Below are 13,760 nucleotides of genomic sequence, written 5' to 3'. Positions count from 1 at the left end.
AATCCTAAATTCAGAGTGGTATAACAAAGAAAGGTTACTTTTGGAACGGAAAACAAAAGGATGTGCAAGCCATTCAAGATCAGCTAACACAAGCAAATAAACAGAACACTAGTACATTGTGAAACAACACTCCAAGTACAACTACGAGGTCATCAATGTGCAGGGCTCCTGCCATGAATCTATGCTCTTGATGTTAATAAAATGTTGCACTTTAAATAAGCAGAAGTGGCAGACAAACTCCACAACGTACAACAGTGCCTCAATGCTAAAAAGTTGCATGGTCCTTTCTTATGCATTTTACACATCATTTTATACGAACGAGCAAAATAATTTTTAAGGGCATTTTTTCTGCTCAATTTATGATATTAGCCCCGAGAAGTTGGGGTGGCGCCGCCTGGCGGGAGGCCTGGATGACGTCACGGCACGGACTCCTCGACGCCCGCCGTGACGCGCCAGCATATCATGTGCTTGCTTCGTACGCTGTTCCACTGTTTGCACTTGCTTTTTGCCTGTCTCAAGCTTCAGATGGGGTGTGCAAATATTCGAAATTTATTCGAAAATATTAGGGGTATGCAAATATTCGAAATTTCGAATATTTTTCTAATAGTGTTTGCCATTCGATTCCATTCGCACTGGAATTTTACTATTCGAACTACTCGAACTTCCCAAAAACAAATACAGTCAACGTCCGATTGAAAGTGACCCCTTCAGATTTTAAATATGCTTCACCTCACTACACTCTTGTATTGCGGCAAAGCTGCCTTTCAAGCTCTGTTACGGTCGAACTTGGCCAAGACACAGTCCACGTCCGATTAAAAGTGGTCCCTAGATTTTCAATATGCTTTACCTCGTCACACCCCGGTATTGCGGCAAAGCTGCCTTTCAAGCTCCGTTACGGTCGCCAATGTATTAACTCAAGAAAATGCTGGTTCCAACATGGAGATGAAAGATGTGGCAGAGTTGGGGGCTCAATTAATGCTGTTTTGGACCTGAAATTTGGGCAGGAAGTCCGAAAAATCGGACGCCAAAGCTTTTTAGCATCCAAAATTTCAGATATCGACGTCTACGAGGCAGATTTGGAACTCCGGACTTGAAGGGAGCACACCCTTGTCCGCCACATCAGTTGGGCTTCCACAGAAGTTGAAAGAGGAGGAGAGGCTGAGGAAATGGCATCTTTGCCTATCATGTGTAAAGTGTTGTCGCAAACACTTTGGTTGCACCAAATGATGTACATAAATAGAATTCTGCCTCTACATTGCCTCATTCTTGATAAGACAACTATGAAACACCACCCTGCCAGTGCTTCATCAACCTAGCGAAAAGAAACACTTTCATGTCGCTATCTCATAAGAGTATGCTTAGGAATCCTCTCTAACTTTTTTTTCTGCAATTTCGCTTCGAAGTATTCGAAAAATATTCTAGAAATATTCGAGAAATATTCGAAATATAGTGGGGGCATTTATCAGGCCCTTCTTCATCTGTACATTATCATCATCGCATGGTGTTCTTCATCATCTTCGCTTGTGGGGATATATCTTGAGCTTGTTCTGTGCCTCGGATGTGTTCGGTTCCCTAAGGCTCGAAGGCTTATTAAAGGCGTGTCAACTGCGACGTCACAAGTGGTGGAGGGTGCTCAACGGTTCCCCGTCCTCTCCTCGCCCGCTTTACCTCCTGGAGCTTCGTTCAGGTCGCCGTTTGTGCCAGTTGTCCACCAGCATGCCGCAGGACGAACCCTCAGGCACTTCTTCATCTACCTCTGCCGGCACGGTTCCCGCGGCTTCTCCACCTTGGATCATCAGCGGGCCCCATCGCGATCCCCATTTATTCGCTGGACTTCGCAATGAAGATGTGGAGGATTGGCTCGACCAATACGACATTGTGAGTGCTGCGAACCATTGGGACGATCTGCACAAGCTCCGCCACGTCTCCTTCTACCTCACAGGCGTGGCGAAGACTTGGTTTTTCAACCATCAGATCGACTTTCCCGACTGGAGCACTTTCAAAGAGCGTCTCCGACAAGTGTTTGGCACTCCAGCGGTTCGATCCGCCCTTGCGAAGAGAACACTGGACACTCGCAAACAAGAACTGGGCGAGTCTTATACCTCGTATATAGAGAATGTACTTTCCCTTTGCCGTCGCGTCAACGCTTCCATGGGAGAGTCAGACAAAGTGCGTCATCTCCTGAAAGGCATCGCGACTGTCGCCTTCAATGCTTTGGCGATAAAGGACCCGGCTACAGTCGCTGATATTGTTGCTACGTGCCAGCGTCTGGACGAGCTCGAATCCGCACGGTTGCAGCCGGACACCCCTCATAACAACCCGACTGCCGATCCCTCGTTGCACGCGATGGTCCGCGCCATCATACGAGAAGAACTGCAGTCGCTCGGCTTTTCAACAGGTGCGGTCCCTTCTCCCGCCTCCAGTACCAGTTTGCGTGACGTCGTTAAGGAGGAGTTGGCGGCTATGACTGGTGCTGCGTATACAGATCCTCTCATCCCAAGGCCACAACCAACATACGCGCAAGTCGCCGCAATTACCCCGGCCACCGTTCCATCGATGCCACCGAAGGCGACGCCAGCCCACCTGGCTTCAATATACCCCAGCGCACATAACCAGCCCTACTATCCACCATGGCGCCCAACGCGACCTACCTGCTACTACTGCGGCTATCGTGGACACATCGCCCGCTTCTGTCGCAAGCGTCAGCAAGACGAGCGTCGTGGGTTTGACACTTACGAACGGGACGACTTTTCCACTGGGTCCACTTTCCAGCGCCGTCCTTCTGCAACGCTTCCCGGCCGCTCTCCCTCTCCACCTGCAATGTTCGAGACGGCTCCGAGCTACCGTCCTGCCAGGCGCCGCTCGCCGTCACCCCTTCGTCGCTCGACGTCACCACTTCGACCAGCCTCTCAGTTCGCCGACCGTCACCCGGAAAACTAAATTATGCAGCTTTTGGAGGAAAAGCTGCATCTAACGAAATGAGAGAAATTCCTCCAGCACGTCTACATAATATCATCTCTGTTTTGGTAGAAGGCATAGAAGTGGAAGCATTAATAGACACTGGTGCTAGTTTGTCGGTTATTCACGGTGGTTTGTGTTCGCGTCTCCGGAAAGTTACTACTCCCTACGATGAACCTACGCTGCTCGCTGCTCAAGGGCACGCCATTCGACCTTCCGCCATGTGCACTGTTCGTGTCTACATTGATGGTGTTCTGCATTATATACAATTCGCAGTGCTTAGTTCGTGTGCCCACCAGCTCATATTAGGATGGGATTTTCTGTCAACGGCGTCCGCCACCATCTGCTGCCGGCAACGTGTTCTCCACATGACTGATACCGCCTATTCGCTCCACGCAGATGACACACCATTTCGCTTTCTTGCTGCAGAAGACACCGAGCTACCTCCCCGCAGTCAGCGAATTGTTGCCATCGCGTCTGATACCATTGACCACGGTGACCTGCTCGTACAACCATCTGCACGCTGTCTCACCAGAGGGATAGCCTTTCCATTAGGGCTGGTGCGTTTCGACGATGGCTCCGCATTCGTTTGTGCAACAAACCCGACATCCGAAAAAATTCTGATTCCTAAGGGCATAACGTTGGCTTGCGTCGCTATAACAGAGCCTTTTTCTGTTGTTCCTCTTCAAGCGGCTTCCCCTGAAGATCACTCTGTTGGACGATCCATATCCATCTCCACCCTTGAAGCTACCATCAGCTCCGACCTGACCCCTTCGCAGTCACAACAGTTGATCGCCTTGCTAACCAAGCATCAAGCTTCGTTCGACGCGCATTCCCCTGTATTAGGACAGACAGGCGTCACTACGCATCGGATCGAGACTGATGGTAGGTCCATCGTTCGTCGCCGACCATACCGCGTATCTCTCGCCGAGCGGAAGGTCATCGAAGAAAACGTTGACGACATGTTGCGACGGAAGATAATACGCCCCTCGACTAGTCCTTGGTCATCTCCTGTCGTACTAGTTCGAAAAAAAGATGGTTCTGTACGATTCTGCGTGGATTACCGGGCGCTAAATAAGATCACGCGCAAGAACGTATACCCTATGCCACGTATAGACGATGCATTGTATTCGCTACAGGGGGCCGAGTACTTCTCGAGTCTCGATCTACGTTCGGGATACTGGCAGATACCGATGCATGAGGACGATAAAGAAAAAACGGCGTTTTCGACCCCAGATGGGCTTTACGAGTTCAATGTAATGCCCTTCGGCCTCTGCAATGCTCCCGCAACATTCGAGCGCATGCTCGACACTGTTCTGCGTGGCCTCAAGTGGAAGACTTGCCTGTGCTATTTGGACGATATTGTTGTTTTCTCGTCAACATTCTCTCAACACCTACAACGTTTGGAGGAAGTGCTGACGTGCCTTGCTAACGCTGGCCTTCAGCTGAACACGAAAAAGTGTCATTTTGCCAGCAAGACAATTAAGGTCTTAGGCCACATTGTGAGTAAGGACGGCATCCGTCCTGATCCCGATAAGGTTTCCGCGGTTCTTCACTTCCCTCGTCCCGAAAGGAGCAAAGATTTACGCAGTTTCCTTGGCCTCGCTTCCTACTTCCGCCGATTCATACGAGACTTTGCTTCAATAGCAGCACCTTTGCACAAATTACTCGGTTCTGGTGTTCCCTTTGACTGGTCTCCCGAATGTGAATCGGCGTTCAGCCATCTGAAAAACGCCCTCACGTCCGAACCTGTACTTCGCCATTTTGATGAAACGGCACCTACACTCCTACATACTGACGCTAGTGGCCACGGCATCGGTGGTATTCTCCTGCAGCGAGATCAGTCATCACGTGAGAGGGTCGTCACGTATGCAAGCCGCGTACTGACCAACGCTGAGAAGAATTACACCATCACTGAGCAGGAGTGCCTAGCTGTCGTTTGGTCGGTGCAGAAGTTTCGACCTTATCTACATGGCCGTCATTTTACCATCGTTACAGACCACCATGCTCTATGTTGGCTTTCAACACTCAAGAACTTATCAGGTCGCCTTGGTCGCTGGATTATCCGTCTGCAAGAATACCATTTCACTATTATCTACAAGTGTGGTAAAAAGCACCAGGACGCAGATGCGCTTTCTCGCTGCCCACTTCCTACGGCACCGTGCACTGGTTCTGCTACTAACTTCAGCGATGAATGCTCGGACGGTCCTTCCACGCATGTCTCTTCCTTAGCCGCTCTTGACGAGATCTTTCCTGACGACCATGGCTCGATGATGTCTCATCAACTCGCTGACTCTTACTGTCGACGCATCATAGACCGCCTTCAGGGAAATTCGCGGCCGCCTAATGCCCGCCTTCGTCGACAGCTCACGCAGTTCAAGCTTGATAACCACATCCTTTACCGTCACATCTATCACCCAGACGGTCAACGCTGGGTGCCCGTTCTGCCTCGCTCTCTTAGAGCTGATATTCTTAAAGCCTGCCACGACGACATGACTGCTGGTCACCTTGGCTTCCAGAAAACGTACGACCGCATTAAAGGTCGCTTCTATTGGCCTGGCCTATCCACCAGTGTAGCGAAGTACGTCACTTCCTGCAACCTTTGTCAGCGCCGAAAACTCCCGACATCACCTCAAAGCGGCGAGCTGCAACCACTTCCGTGTCCGTCGGCACCATTCGAAGTCGTTGGCATTGATCTGTATGGTCCTCTTCCCACGACTCCCACTGGTCATCGCTGGATAGTGACAGCTGTCGACCACTTGACACGTTACGCCGAAACAACCTGCGTGACTTCGGCGTCGGCTTCTGAAGTGGCTGCATTTATGCTTAAAGCCCTAATCCTGCGTCACGGTGCTCCTCGGGTCATTCTGAGCGACCGTGGCAAAGCTTTCCTTTCGCAAATTGTTGAGGAATTGCTCCAAGCCTCCGGTACCACGCACAAGAAAACCTCCAGCTATCACCCCCAAACCAACGGGCTAACTGAGCGATTTCATCGCACACTCTCCGACATGATAGCCATGTACATTGAGCCATACCACACAAACTGGGACGCAATTTTGCCACTTGTAACTTTTGCGTATAATACCGCCGTACAACGCACAACTGGCTACTCGCCATTCTACCTTGTCTATGGCCGATCACCAACTTCCCTTCTTGACGTCTCTTTCTTGTCCGCCCCTGTCACTCCATCTGCATCTTCCTGTGAACAATATGTGTCCCGCATCCTTCACTGTCGCCAGCTCGCCCGAGTGAACACTGAGGCAAGACAACAGCACCGCAAGAGTCTCCATGACGCGTCTCACAGTGCTGTGTTCTTCCACCCCGGCGACGAGGTGCTACTCCGGACACCAGTTTGCACTCCTGGCTTGTGCGACAAATTTCAATTTCGGTTTCTTGGCCCATACACAGTCTTGGAGCAGACCTCTCCCGTTAATTATCGCGTCGAACCTGTTATTGCTCCAACTGACCGGCGCCGTCGCGGTACCGAGATTGTGCATGTATCTCGTATGAAGCCTTTTAACAGGCGTTCTCCGTACCTTTAAGTTGCGGCCAGGATGGCCGCTTGCCCGCGGGGGAAATTAGTGGGGGCATTTATCAGGCCCTTCTTCATCTGTACATTATCATCATCGCATGGTGTTCTTCATCATCTTCGCTTGTGGGGATATATCTTGAGCTTGTTCTGTGCCTCGGATGTGTTCGGTTCCCTAAGGCTCGAAGGCTTATTAAAGGCGTGTCAACTGCGACGTCACAATATATTCGATTCGATTCGCACTCACACTTCAATATTCGAATTCGCTGCGCACCCAAAATTTTCCTATTCGCACAGCTCTAAAAAATATGCCTATGATTACTTCTTCCACGAAAAGCAATCGGTGCGCGAAGTTGCATCTTAGACAAAGCAAGACCAAAAATTCCCAAGAGCTGCAAGTATGTACAAGCAAGATCAGTAATTAACTGATATGTACACGCTAGATGTATTTTAAAAGAAGATTTCGGGCGTCACACGAAGACGCACACGCTCAAGCATAACTGCCATAAGCGTGCCGCAGCGGTGGTCCAGGAAACTACCCAGTCACGCCGGTTTCGGAGCACGCTGCAGGCCGTACCCGTGCGCTTTTTCATCCAGCGGCCATGCTACAACAGTCTGATTCAATCTCATTGTTACTGTTGCTACTTTATTTTGCTAAATTAGCTTGACGCAAGTTGGCTGAAAAACACTGTGTAGTCTAATCAGAACTTTTTATCTACTTCAACGAAAAATTCAAGGTCTATCGCTCCTTCGTTTTCCAACAAATCTGACGGCAAGATTACATTTTCAACCTGTTTAATGTGGTACAATCTTAGGATCCCTGCCTGCCTCGTTCATGCAGAAAAAGAAAAGAGAAACAATGATTGCTTGTTCACCTGACCACAGTAAGTGCAAGATGATGGACAGATATGAATTTCTTACAAACCTTATAGCACTAAATACAATCCAGACAAACCACTATGCCAGACAACTTATTCAACAGTGTGGACCAAAATATGAGAATGTGTGGGTAGCTGGGCTTGTTGGTTGTACGTGCTTCAACAAACAGCACAAAAAACAACAGGACAGCAGAAGAAAACACACACAGCGCTGGATCTCAACAATTTTATCTATCTATATTTTAAAATTGTTGGAAGTCAGCACTGTGTGTGTCTTCTGTCATTTTGTGTGCTGTTTATTGAAGCTAAATATGTAGGCTTGTGCGAATATTCGAGCACTTCGAATATTCGAAAGAATATTACAGTATTCGAATTAGTTTTGATTCAAATTTAGATTATCGAAAATTTCGAAGTATTCAATATGAACGAATAGGTGTATATTAGTCCGCATGGAAACCCCCTGTAAAGGTGGTTTCAATGCAGTGGAGAGGTGCTATACAGTGAATACTACTCTCCAAAAAAATCCGCACTGCCGCGAAGCCCCACTTCAAGGTTAGATGAACATATTACCCTCACACCGATTCATCATTTTTTAAAGTTCAAAAGCTCGTTATACAGTCTTATATGCTCTAAGTATAGTAAAGTTTAAAACGTAACATATTTTACAGGCTATCACTTGCATAAGTCAGATTCTGTTACTATACAATGTTGCTTCCACTTCCTTTGAACCAAAAAGAATGACATTTGCACATGCCTTGTTTCAAATTTTAAAAAATATTGTGCAGGTTAGTTGGGTCATGACATATAGGGTCATTTTTCTTTATAATATGTGATGTATACTATTCTAATTTGATTCGAAATTATTCGACCAAACCACTATTCGCTTCGAACCTAAAATTCACTATTCGCACAAGCCTAAAAATATGCAATGTTGTAGCAAAATTACAGCTAACACAAAGTGATGGTGAGCCTAACATCTTGTTCAAAAGTTTATAAAAATGCCAATGCAGGCACCGTATGCATGTGTATGTGTCTTGCATCTCCCCAAGTGCCTAGAGAGGTGAGGCGGCTGCTGATGTGAGGAAATGCAGCTTGAGATACAGCATGGAGCAAAGTTTCATTGCTTGTGGCAAACACAGCACCTCGGTTGTAAAGAAGGTTTTGAAAAACACCTTATGATATTGTTACGTGTACTTGCTTTCTTTTCGTCGTGACCGCGTATCATTGGCTACAGATGTGCTATCGCTCAGCGCAGCCCTTGCCAGAATGTATGTGAACCATTACGATTGTTTTGGAATTTGTTACAAAATCTTCTCATACGATTGCGCGCATGACTCAAGTACCGTAAAATTCCGAGCAAGCACCCCCCTCCCTTTTTCGGGAAATCTGAAATAAGCACCAATGACCGAGCAAGCCCCCCCCGCTCCCCTGTGGCCTTTTCTTTTTTCAAGACAAGCATCGCTTTTGTAAAAAGAACCACAAGAATGAGCACACTGAATGCGTATCTAACGTTAGTTATGAAATTCCGTTGTCATGTGGCCGGTCGTATATTGGTCAAACCGGTCACTGCATCAATGGTTCAGCAGTGAAGAGGGGGAATAAAGACAGTAAATAAATAAAGTGTTTCATTAGAAGCATGGATGGGAATTTTTTATTTTTAGCGGCTCTCCCGCCACCATCTTGAATTTTGGTCCGGGACCGAGCAAGCACCCCCCTCCAAATCTGGTCACATTATCCTTCACCGTAGGGGGGGGGGGGGGCGCTTGCTCGGCATTTTACGGTATTTGAGTTTATTCTGGAAGTAACATGAGTACCAGCAATAATTCTAGAATATTCAATCACGCAAGTATAAAAGCTGACATGCTTCGCCGACAGTTAACCCTTTAATGCCTGATTTATGAAAGCGTCCAAGAAAAAAGTTTGTTTTTAGTTTTTCAGCTTTAAATAGCAACCTTTAATTAAATGCACAGTTTTAAAGGGGCCCTGCAACACCTTTCTTTGTTATATTGAAATAGTCCCATTATTGACGTATGACTCTTCACGAGCCATATGCCGCAAAAATTTTTCGAATCCGTCAAGTCTAAGTGGTGTTACCAAATTACAGAGATCACGTTCCGCAGCTTTCTCTCTCAACTCAACGCAGCGAGCGCGCGGAAAGCTGCGCGCGGCGTGAGGGGAGGGAAGGAGGGCGGAGGTGCGAGGAGGCGACGTCAGCGCCGGCGGCATTTTTTTCATTTTTTTCTCTCTGGCGTCTCGGCGCAACCACGTGGTCTGTGCCGCCACTTCCGGTCGGCTTGCGTCGTTCTTGTCGAGCGGAGTCGATCGCGCTGTGTATCGCGCGTGCTTGAAAACTGCGCGTCGGTTTGGTAATGTTGGGTGTACACCTCGAACGCCGTAGTGTTTTCATCGCTCTGCCAACCATGGAAGCAAACGTGCGCGCTCGTTTGGAACGAATGACAGCTGAGATCGGTTTCGGCCCATACTCCGATACACCGCCTCGTAAGACGGCACTGGCAGACGACCCCGAAGCGCCGCCATTACCGGACGCCAGCATTGTTATCGGAGACACGCTGCGCCCGTGCCTCGGTCGGTCGTGAGAACGTGCCGACGATGCAGTTCTCAGCTGACGAGGCAACACTCGAACGGCTGCCACTCTCAACGGCAACCGGCGATGGTCAAAAGCACAGAAATATTCACGTTTTCGGCACTGCGCATGGCGAAGAAAACGGAACCACGCAACTACGAGCAGACGAGCTGTCGGTGAGACCGGAAGTGCTAATATTAATGTTTGTTCGGTGTTTTTAACGCGATAACATAATATAAACATACATATTATCTACTTATTGAACTAAAAATTAACAACGAAAGTAAAAATGAGGGTGCTATCGTGATTATAACATCAGCCAATGGTGGAACGGCCGACAATCGCGTCATATTTTGCGGACTAATACATCATTTGTCGAGAGAAGAGGGAGCGATTTTCAGCTGACTTTGAGAATTTATTGTAAATTCCAGGCCGTGCGCATCGCTATAATATTTGGCTCGCGTGTTCTCGGGAGCCTCGACTACCGATCGGCAGCGCTTTTTGAGCATGCTCGAAAAGTGTTGCAGGGCCCCTTTAATATACAAAATGCAACTTTTAATGTATACTTTTAGGTATGTCGCGAATTCGCGACAACCGGCACTTAAGCCAATATGTAGCTCAATACAGGGATATGTTCAAGGCAACGCAACTATGGCATCGCTGCATCGATAAAGCGGATCTGTGCAGGGCTACGTAACTTGGTGTCGTCATTGGTGTTAAATGCAAGTTTGACTTCATTGTCTCCCAATGATCACGTGACATCGTGTCGGCCACCGTGTCGGCCCTAGACTCCGCCACCCAGTATAGCCGACTCCTTGGGAGTCGACAGCATGACATGAGTGTGGCGGCACCGAGAAATTGATCTAGCTCGTGACGAGACAGAGCAAGTTCTGTGTCGCAAACAGATATCCCTGCTCAACGATGTGATCCATGAATCTGTCATAAAAAAATTCCTTGAAATATTCAATATGAGCTCGGACAGTGTCACATTGAGGAAGAGTAGTTTTCCAGTGTGGCATTTCCTTTTGTTCTTGGCAGTGTTTCTTTTTCCACCGCACTGCATGTTTTAGAGAGGCACGTGGTTGGTCTACCGCATCTTCGTCTTCATCCTCACTGCTCGATGAAGACATTCGTGCTTGTGCGTGAGGATCGCGATCGATATCGTCGTTTTCGCTGTCACTGAGAAAGCTGTCGTCACTTTCATCTTCAAGTGGCAAGCGCATGCGAAGCCCTTTTTTTTTCCATAAATTGGCCGACGTCTATCACAAACTTGTCATACCGGCAGTCATCACTGACTGACTCAAATGCCGGATGTCGCGAATTCGCGACATACCACAGAAGCTAGGATCGCACAAGAAAAAAACGTGCTTCAAAACAACGTAACATGTCGTGCGCAACCTCTTGAATGCGTGCACGCCGAAAAAATTTTATAGGCGATGGAACATACGCCTTTCAGGCTGAAAACAACGAAGAAGTCAGAACTGTTGCACGTGCTCCGCGCTCTCCGGCAACTGATACACAACACTGGGATCCAGCTTGGAAAACCTTACATCAAATGGTGCTATATGTCTCGTGCTGAGAGCTACGTTCGCTGCAAAGACATCACAGCAGGCGTTGAAGGCAGCACGCGTTTCATGCGTTACTTGGAAGGCGTCTTTCGGTATGTCGCGAATTCGCGACAACCGGCAGTAAGGGGTCAAGGATCATTCCCACCTACAACAAGCACCGGTCACGTGACTAAGTTAGTCACAAAGTGACTGGTCGGAAATGGCTGCTTTGGTCACAAAATGACTATTTTGGCTTAGTCACTCGCTGGTCTATTTTTCAGTCCCATGACTGCAGTCACAAACCTCTGAACCAATCAGATGAGCAGGAGCAGGACGTAGAGCACTGCATGGGCTCGGGCCCACCCAAAAACCCGGCACGAGGGCCGCGGGCCTGGGACGGGCTCGAGTTTTCAGGTGGCGGGCTCAGGTCAGGCCTCGCTTTGACTTTGCTCAGTTCTTAAATGGACACTAAAGTGAAACAACGAATCAGTTTAGACTGATAAAGCGTACTCCGAGAACTCGAACGTCATTTATTTCACCAGTCCTACACAAGTAGTCCTACCAGTCCTACCTGCGTAGTCCACTGGCCACCTTCTACCGGTACAACATCGTTAGGAAGGCATGACGCAAACCATGCATAACATGCACGATGCAAACCATGCATAACATACACTGCTGAAAACTGCAAAGAGAAGCCCTCAAAGAGGAGTTTTATAGATGATATTGAAGAGTGGCATGACGTTCGGGAACGAGAGAAATGAAGGAATGAGCCAGACAGCTATGTTAATTCTGAGAAGTCCACAAAGACATCCTAAATTGCTCCAGTGGTGGACGTTAACAACAACTGCCGACGTCTTCACAATTTTCAAAGCAGAAGTTGTGCGACCCTGCGGCTAGCCACTAGCGCAAGCAGTGCAAGAACCTTAAAGGGACACTAAAGAGAAACAATGAATTAGTTTAGATTGATTAAGTGTGCTCGGAGAACTCTTGTGTAGTTTATTTCACCACCATAGGTTTATTATTAGAGGAGAAAACCAAGTTCAAAGTTTCATTTTTAAATTTCGCGCCGAACTTTGTAATTCGTGACGTAAACGATTGCAAAGAGCATTTAACGTATTTTGGCGCCACTGGCTCAACGAAATTTCCACAAATTCGTTATGTCAAGTCTCTGGCCCCCTCAGAGGATAATGTACTTCGATTTAACCAATTAGGAACTACGTAGGCCCAAGCAGGCGCCGTCAAAAATATGTGACGTCACGGAAAATGGTGCGGGAATTCCAAGGTGGCGTCGCCACCTGTATTTTCTTTTTGCGCGTTTTCTCGCTTATTAAGTGTCCTCTCGCAGCAAGCGTGGTGTTTTTGGTATCGTGGAAGACTACTTTACTAAGGCGAGAAAAATCGTTTTGCTCTTTAGTCCCTTTAAGCGCGGCAGGATATGTGATGCAACAGCGCATGGCGTGCTTAAAGCCGGAAACTCTTGATAATTTTATTTTTGCACAATAGCATGTGAAGAAATAAACTATAAACTATGTCACAAAATACATATAGTCCGTATATACTACTAGCACTGGTGAGGTATACGAAAAGAATGCTATGACGAAAAGATTTTTTTTCTTCCTTTCGGCTGCTTATACATATTTCTAAAATTACACGTGGTGCACGCGGTTCGTTACAATTTTTATCTAGGTTAGTGTACTTACAAGAAAGGTAGTAAATTTGGCTTTTTTCCTGCATTTCTTTTGCTGTGGCAAGGTGCTACATATCCGGAAGGGTGCACGATTGAGTTCGTTGGTAGGGCACGCTCTGGTAGGGCATGTCCGCTCCACTGTTTTCACTGTGAGCCACTTTTTACAAGAAATTACTGTAGGTTAAAGTATAACTGTTAGCGAAGCATGTGCCAACAAGGTGTAGATATTTGCCACTTAAAACGCCTTGCAGTTGATTACATGTTCGGGCAACACCACCTATAAATTCTTGGCTCGGGCCCCTGTCAGGCCCCATCTGCGGTCGGACCGGGCCGGGCCGGGTAGGTGAAATTTTGTCTCAGGTTCGGGCCGGGTCTCGCTTCAAGTCACCGGGCCGGGCTTGGGTGGGTAAACTTGAACGAGTTTTGGGCCCGGGCCGAGAATCACGGCCCGTGCAGTGCTCCAGCAGGACGTCAGCTTCTTTTACGGGCCAATGACAATGCAAGAAGACATTCATTCTGTGTGGCAATGGTCGCATGCAGGTGTGAAAATTGGTTGCCTTGAGCCGCTTATTGGTCG

At 47.8% G+C, this 13,760-nt stretch overlaps 1 protein-coding gene across 1 annotated transcript in view; it reads right to left on the bottom strand.

Moving 5' to 3' along the window:
- Nucleotides 1-13,760, bottom strand: part of LOC119388271 (ATP-dependent Clp protease ATP-binding subunit clpX-like, mitochondrial) — a 72,974-nt gene that overhangs the window by 15,002 nt on the left and 44,212 nt on the right. The gene's annotated exons all lie outside the window — the stretch shown is intronic.

This window comes from Rhipicephalus sanguineus, chromosome 3 (assembly GCF_013339695.2).
Source record: "Rhipicephalus sanguineus isolate Rsan-2018 chromosome 3, BIME_Rsan_1.4, whole genome shotgun sequence".
NCBI classification, from domain to species: domain Eukaryota; kingdom Metazoa; phylum Arthropoda; class Arachnida; order Ixodida; family Ixodidae; genus Rhipicephalus; species Rhipicephalus sanguineus.
This window is presented reverse-complemented; position numbering and strand designations above follow the sequence as displayed.